This window comes from Puntigrus tetrazona, chromosome 6, assembly GCF_018831695.1.
Source record: "Puntigrus tetrazona isolate hp1 chromosome 6, ASM1883169v1, whole genome shotgun sequence".
NCBI lineage: Eukaryota > Metazoa > Chordata > Actinopteri > Cypriniformes > Cyprinidae > Puntigrus > Puntigrus tetrazona.
The window spans coordinates 17607669-17615491 of record NC_056704.1 but is presented as its reverse complement, the minus strand read 5'-3'; the positions used below and the strand labels follow the sequence as shown (position 1 = coordinate 17615491).

Here is a 7823-nt window from a genome sequence, read left to right as displayed (position 1 = left end):
CTTCGTGAATGTCTAAATACTCCTCCAAAACAGAATTAGGAGGCAGAGGTCAAGAGAGATACTCTTATCCCAGAGCTACACGCTCTCTTTCTCCCTCTCTTTTTCACACAGACAAGGAGCTCACTCATACAAAGGAAGTTTGAGAAGCTATTCTCCCAGGTACCTTCTCCTTATGGCAAACGCTGCACACCCACACACACGCCTACTTGCGAAGATACACACAGGCCAAAACACACAGACTGACAGGCACATATACAAGGACTTACGTATTATCGAATATGAAAACTTATTGAGGGCACACACAATTTGAGCATTCACACGCTTGATTCTTGCCGGCATGTCAGAACAGATTTCCTTCCCTTTAACTAAATATTTACATAGGTTTGGACAGGGGTCAGATTGGCAAAAACAAAATAGCTAATTCTTTTCTGTGAAGAAGCTGCCCACATAGCATTTTTAAGGTAACTTTACGGTACACTCGTATACGCATTAAAGGGATAGTTCACTCAAAAGTGAACATTTATTTTTGCTCATGCTCATGTTTTTCGAATTCATATGGCTTTTGTTTTCTAGCGAAATATAAGATATTTAGAAAGATTTTTCAGCTGTGTTTCTACATGCATGAAAGTCATTAATGGTCCTTTGAACATATCAATTATAATCTACATAAGAAAATCAGGTTTGGAACAACCTTGATTTTAACTGTCCTTTAAATATTTATATGTATGTATTAATTTTTGAAGCTTGAAAGTTCTAGATATCAATAACTTTCATAGCATAGACAAAAGATGTAAAACATTCATTGTTTTTTTCACAACAACCAAAAAGAAGAAAACAAGAATTTAGTCTTGTTTGTCTGTAAAATATCTACATTAAAATCAATAAAAATCAAAAAAATATGCATTTGTAAACTAAAACACATTTACTTCAGATACAAAATACCATAAAATATTAAGTCTTTTTTTTTTTTTTTTTGACAGAATTATGTGCCTTTATGTTAAAAAAAAAGATATCTGCAATGGGGTATATTTTTCTTTTAATTGAGTTGCATCTTTTATTTAATAACATTTAGATATCTGTATTGTAATTTTTTCAGATCTCACTGTACACAGCAAAATTCAAAGTGTTAAATTTACACTAGTAGTGTGGAAATCAACACTTTTTTAGGGGTTTATATAGGTCCACACTGAATCGAGTTAATTTTACACTTTAAAAAGTGTACATTTTTTCAACTCATTTAGAGTGTTATAAAAACACTGTGAGTGTTCACATTTAACACCATTGGTGTGTTTTTCTTTTAGTGAAAGTTTCCATTTACACCTATTAAGTGTTAAAACTACACTAAGTGTGTCAATATTTTAACACTAATGGAGTTGTTTTTAACACTAAAATAATGTACATTACCCTAAGCCTAAGGTAAATTTTCTCTATACTCAGTTCAAATAAATAGTCACAGAGAATGTATTTATAAAAAAAAAACAGATAACACACCCAAATCGACTTAACCTTTTATTTTTAAATAAAAACATAAAATCACACATAACCAGTCAACCAACCAGCTTAAACCAACATACAAAAAGGTACAATATATTCACCATCTGACCCATATGGAATTTGTAGATCAAAAGGTCTGTAGAATTTCAAAGCACTGGCCTTAAGAAGTCCACTCACACCACAGCATCTCTGTACTTTAAATGCATGGTAATGTTCTGAGAAGTGTTCAGTAAAAAGTTTGTCCACAATAAAATACACAGTGTTGTTAATGAAAATTATTTTTCGAATCTGGCTGAAAACAGGAATTTCATCCTCTATTTCATTGCATACAACAAGGTCTTGTCTATATTCTGTCCCATCTATTTTAACCCAGTTCATTGAATGCATTACTGTCTCTGTGGGAATCTGTAACATTTCTGCCAGATTTTCACCACCATCAACATCATCCCAACAGAATGTTTTCATGGGGCCACACTCAGTTTGTTTCAATGGTGTTGTTTCCCAGAGATAGGCTATTGACATCTGATGATTTTTTGCAAGAGATTTGGTGATGTTTTTAAAATTCTTGAGTGTGTTTTTAAAAACTTTATGTTTTGCCTCAAATCTCATGCTCCACATGTGCACTAATGGACCAATTTTACGAATGGAAGATGGATAATGAATCATAAAATGATGTTTGGGTAACAGGTTTTTGTGTGGATATAATTCTTTAAATAATTCATGGTGCTCAATAATGATGTATTTCAGCAGGACAGTCATGCCTTCAGTGATACATGTGGAAAAAACCAGATTCAGAATTTGAAGTAAGAGCAAGAGCAAATGCCAGTTCTTATCACCGGGGGGTACAAAATCACCAAAGAGCAACGGAATGTTTTTGATAAGACAGAGGGTCTGGATAGAGTTTAGACCAATGCTATTTCCACTGTGCTCCAAATTCACTTTGGTAGGACGATTTTTTCTCTCTAAATACCCATAATCGTACGAATATATTCTAGAGAGCAGCTCACACTGTGTAACAAACTTAACTGAAAGATATTCAAACAGTAGTTTCATTTCAAATTGAGCAACTCCTTCTAGGAGATCATGCATTATATCAAGTGAATAATTGTGGCAGACATGAAAATACTGCAAGCTGTTGAGTGTTGAGTTTCGTTTTAGGCCATGTGTTGACTTAAGTTGAGGGTCAGATTCCAACCTGCTGCAATGCTGTTCATAATTTGTACGATCACGCAAAACAACATCATCCTCATTGTACAAAAACTGGATACCTGCTTTTTCAGTTAAACATAGACGGCAGGAGTAATTGCCACTGAACGATTCTGTGAATCCAAGTATTGAATGCATCCCCAAATTGTCTCCAGTGACTTGACATATTGCCCCATAAACTCTTCTTGTGGATATGGGTAGTTCAACTCCATCTGTCTCCAGAATTTTCAAATCACGAATCAATGGTTCCAAAATGGGGTCAAAGCCATACTTTTTTAAGTCTTGAGCATGAAATAGTGATATTAAATGAATATTCATAAGCACTGAATTGAATTTTGGGGGTAGATTTCTCAGTATAAAATAAAGTGCACCAACCTTGTGTACCCCTCGTTTAGAACCTAGGGGGTTGGCAGTCTCAAATTCATCATAATATAGCTGAATTTGTAAAGCAGTGGGATGTTTTGAGAACAGTGGATGACTCTTAAAAAAGCTTCCATCACAGAAGTCCTCGAATTGTGATTTCGGTTTAGGTTGAAACTCTGTCAGCAGTCTACATATATCTACATTTTGACACATAAACTTTAGGGTTTCTAATATTGGGACATAGACAAATGTATCTTTTACTGGGACCTGATCATAAAATCCAGTTTTTTTGTTTCTCCTAAGGTCATATCTCATGCCAAGCATAATTTCTATGGGCTCCACTACACCAAATTTGTTCATGAAATATTTAGTTCTTTTAGCTTCAGTGTTAAAAAAAGAAAAGGGGCTATCAAAATGTCCTAAACACTCTTCAACCGCTGACCTGGCAGGGTTATTAGGAGGAATGGCAGACATTACCTCCTGCTGAACTTTGTTATGGAGATCTGTTGTGAGTTCCTCAAGCTCTGAAACAACTGATGATACCAAGCTATTGGCCACTCCACTACCCTGTAATTTGGCAACAATGGAGGCACATATATCTACAGTCTCTCTTCTGGAATGGGTCACATTTCTCTCAACTGAGTCAATGAGAGCAATTTGGGGATCAGATTCAACGCAAGAAGAACATGACTGGTAAATAACAACATTTTGAGCTGGCTCTTCACTAGAGGACAACTGAACAGCTGGACTATCATCAACAACATGAACAGTGTTTAAATGTTTTCGAAAACCAGAATACGTACAGAACTGTCTGCTACAACCACTTTGTGCACATAATAACTTAAACGTCAACGATGGATAGAAACTGTGAAATACTCTCAAATGAGAAATCAAAGAGTGGCTATTTGCATGCAAACTCTGACAGCAGAAACACTTCAGCATTTAACCTAGTTTAAAAGCTTTGCACGCAATTCTTTTACCCTAGGAGACTCACTGGTAATACCAACGTCGATGTTGTAGACTGTGGTCTGCAAGAAGGTGAAGATGTTGACAAGAGCTTCCTCGTATGACAAGTTGAACACATAGTGGACTTTGAAAAGTTCATCTACAGCACTCAAAGAGCTGGTTCCTGCGCAAGGGATGAGATGTTTGTCCACAACCATGTAGAATTTGTCAATTCTGCCTCTGATCCTTCCTGATCCAAGTAGGTATGGCTGGTGGCGATCTCTTCCACTAATGTGGCCTTCTATACTGGTGCAAGACTGGAAAATAGAAGTGCAAAACAAAAATTGAAATAAAGAAAACTCTAATAAGGAAAGCATTAAACTTAGCTAAACTTATTGTTATGGAAAAATGCATTCTCTCAATAGGTGCAAAATAAATTTACTTTTTAATCACCATGTTTCCCCCCAAAAAAGTGCTCACACACCCACAGGCCACCCAAAACACATGGGACTTACTTCAAAAAACAAATGAAGAATTTAATTGGAAGACCGAAGCTCTGCAGATCAATAAAATTGCCAAAACATATTTAGATAGTGACATTATGTTATCTGAAACTATAAAAATAACAAACATTCACAAAGCCAGTAAAATTGAGTCTTACCTTATGAAAATGCACAAGTCTGTCAACAGCCTCTGTTGGACTGATCTTAGTCCTCTTCCTTCCAGCAGAAGGTGGCAGGAGATGCAACAGCAGCAGAACAGAAGACATATCACTGTCCCAATCTGAATAAGTGGTTGTAGGAAAGAAGAGATTTAGAATTACAAAAATACAAGAAAGCCAATCTGAAACCACAATATTGCGATGCCAACCATTTTCAGATCCTTGTCCCACTGCTGAATTGAGAAGACACTGAATTTCTGCTGTTGAAGTAAGACATTTCGCTTCACTGATGATCTTAGCCTTGAAATTCGTTTCCCACCTCTCAAGCAACTTATTGGATGTTTCGACGTTGAAAAGCAGACCAAAGTCTTGATTTACCTAATAATGGAGTACAGTACCTACATAAGTAACTATTTTTAAAGTTAAGGAAGAAATATTAATTCTATGAAATGGCATGCTTAAAACCTTAATCTTCATAAAGGAATATGAAATGTTATATTCACCAATCCTTTCACATCCAAAAATCTTGGGAACACCTTAAGGACTTCAGCTGATCTTCCGGGATTGTGTACAAGTTCTTGTCTATGTTTAAAGGTTTCCCTCATCTTTTGCATAACCTCTGCTTCATCGGCTGTGTGGACAAGGAAAGAAATTGCCTCCCTGCATGCATCTCCTTCAAGCTGTTCTCCATCATCTACTCTTCTTCTGCGACTTGGTCCTCCTATTTCAAAAATCTCAGAGCGCCCCCGTTTTGGGTTCTTCCTTGACAAAGTTTTAAGGCGCCAAGAGATAAACCCGGTCCCCTTCTCTGGATCATAAAAATGTTCCTTTTAGAAAGATAAGATGTTTTAGTAAGGTATGACATCAGCATATATTCAGCAAAAAGCATATATTCATATATAATTTAAAATGTGTTCTTACATAGCCCTTTGCTGAAAATGGGTCTCTCAAAGAAGGAAAGAGACTAACAATTCCTAAAGCATAAGTCTCACGCTGTTTGCGGGTGGGGGATCCTCCTATAAATTGCATATATATAAAATATTTATTTTTAATGTTGACAAAGCCTTTATGGGAAGCAATTTGTATTTATTGTGTTTGTGCACTGAAATCTTACCCGTAAGTCTCTGTCATGTGACTGACAACAATATTGACAAGTTGGCGTCTGGTGCTGTGCTTCAAAGTTTTAGTTGCCTGGTATTCCTCCAAAACTTCCTCACCACCAGATTGTTTTTCCAGGGCATCTCGGATAGTCTGACATTAAGCATGGTTGTAGTAATGTTGAATAAAAATGTAAAATGTAAAAATAAACAAATAATAATAATAATAGTAATAATAATTATTCTGACAAATTAACCATAAGGTAAAACATGTATACATACCTGTTTTGCCTTTTCAGCATCCAATGTCTCTCTGCTGCAAGCCCGTGGAGACTGCCTGTTCACTGCTATGTCTGCCTCATCATAGTCAGCTGAAGAGACTGAAAGAGTATCAGTGCATGTGCTGGGGTCGAGGATCTTGTTGGTGTATTCACTGAAACAAAATCAACAACAATTTTCAGGTTTCTGAAATGCCTTTTTCTGAAAATTTCAACAACTTAAATTTTAATTATATTTAATTTCCACTACTATACTAAATGTTTAAGGGCAAGTGTGTTTTTAGTCACCATTGTTTGTGTGTTATTGTTCAAGGAAAATCATTTGTTACATTTCTGATTTTAAGAAATAACATTTATTGTACAGATCATAATTGTCTGAAGTGTCACTGCTTGCTTACCCTCTGGCAGGCCAGCAGAAAGTTCTTCCAGACATTTAACAGTTAAACATAAATGTGGATTGGCTTCAATCAGTTCTTGGAAGATGTCCTCCTCCACATTGGTGTCTGTGTCATCAAAGACTTGAAGAGCTGCAGAGCTTGCAAACCCAAATTTGCTTTTAACTGAAAAATAATTATATCAAATACACATGAACAAACATTTAAATTTGTTTTTATCTTTTAGTCAAAAATTAACTGATTTTATGCCTCTAACACAGCCGTTTCCCTCTCTTTCTCTTTAAATTAGCACAAGCTTACCTACTTACCTTCAGTGAGAAAATCTTGGAATGTGAAATCATTAGGCAATTTCACAAATTTCTTCACACCTTGACAATGCACTTTCATCAACATGATGATACTTGCTGATAGAAAAAGCAAAGAGTCACATTAAGATAAGCTTGAAACTTCCGCGTTTCAAAAGCGGAGGCAGCATGCATACGACGTATTTGTAATATTTCAAATGTTCTTCAGTTTAAACTAAACATCGCGCGCCACTGTTGACTAAACGCGCGAACGCAATATGAGGGTATAGCACGAACAAGCATGGAAAAATATTATACCTGACCTGGGAATAAAAGTTTCACAAACAGTTCCTTGCTGAACTTAAACTGCGTTATTAGCCGTCTTAGTCTGTACTAAGCGCGCTCCGTTTCGTATTAATTCCTCGGTCCATACAAAGTTTCGTTCCGTCATTGCACATTAAGCGCGCGCACACACATTAGATATTTCAAATATAGGTTGTGTTATTTCCGTTCGTCTGTTTTAACGCGCGGTTTAATAGTTAAAAAAATAACATCTGCCACACATAATCTTGAATATTACAAAACCAAGGTCGAACATAAAAACTGTTAAAGTACTATTAACTATGCTAGTAGTTGATAGTTTTTAATCTAACGATACCTTTGCAGCTCTCGTCCTCGAGTGGGTTGTCTACTGTGTAACGTGAAATAAATGAACATTAGAACAATGCAAATAGATAAACATTACCATAAATGTAATATAAAAGTGTAAAATATAAACATTAATAATAAAAAAAAGCAATTAAAAGAATATTATACATCTTAACACTGCCGTCTTCACGTGGGTCGTCCGCCATTAGACATACAGGAAGTAATGTGCAAGCACCGGAAATTGGATCTACTCATCAGAAGTGTTGTTTAACTTAACACGCTGTAATTACACTGACTCCTAGCATTGATTTACACTGCAAGTGTTAATGTCAGAGAAATCAACACCAGAATCAACACTTTGTAACTCTGAAAAATTAACACTGGAAAAACAACTCGATTGATTTTGCTGTGTATGAATTAATTTAATGCTACTAATAAGTCATTTTTGGATA

The 7823-nt window shown here is 35.8% G+C and overlaps 1 pseudogene; it reads right to left on the bottom strand.

Moving 5' to 3' along the window:
- Positions 1-4010: 4010 nt before the first annotated feature.
- On the bottom strand, positions 4011-6869 carry LOC122346619 (annotated as a pseudogene).
- Positions 6870-7823: the final 954 nt, after the last annotated feature.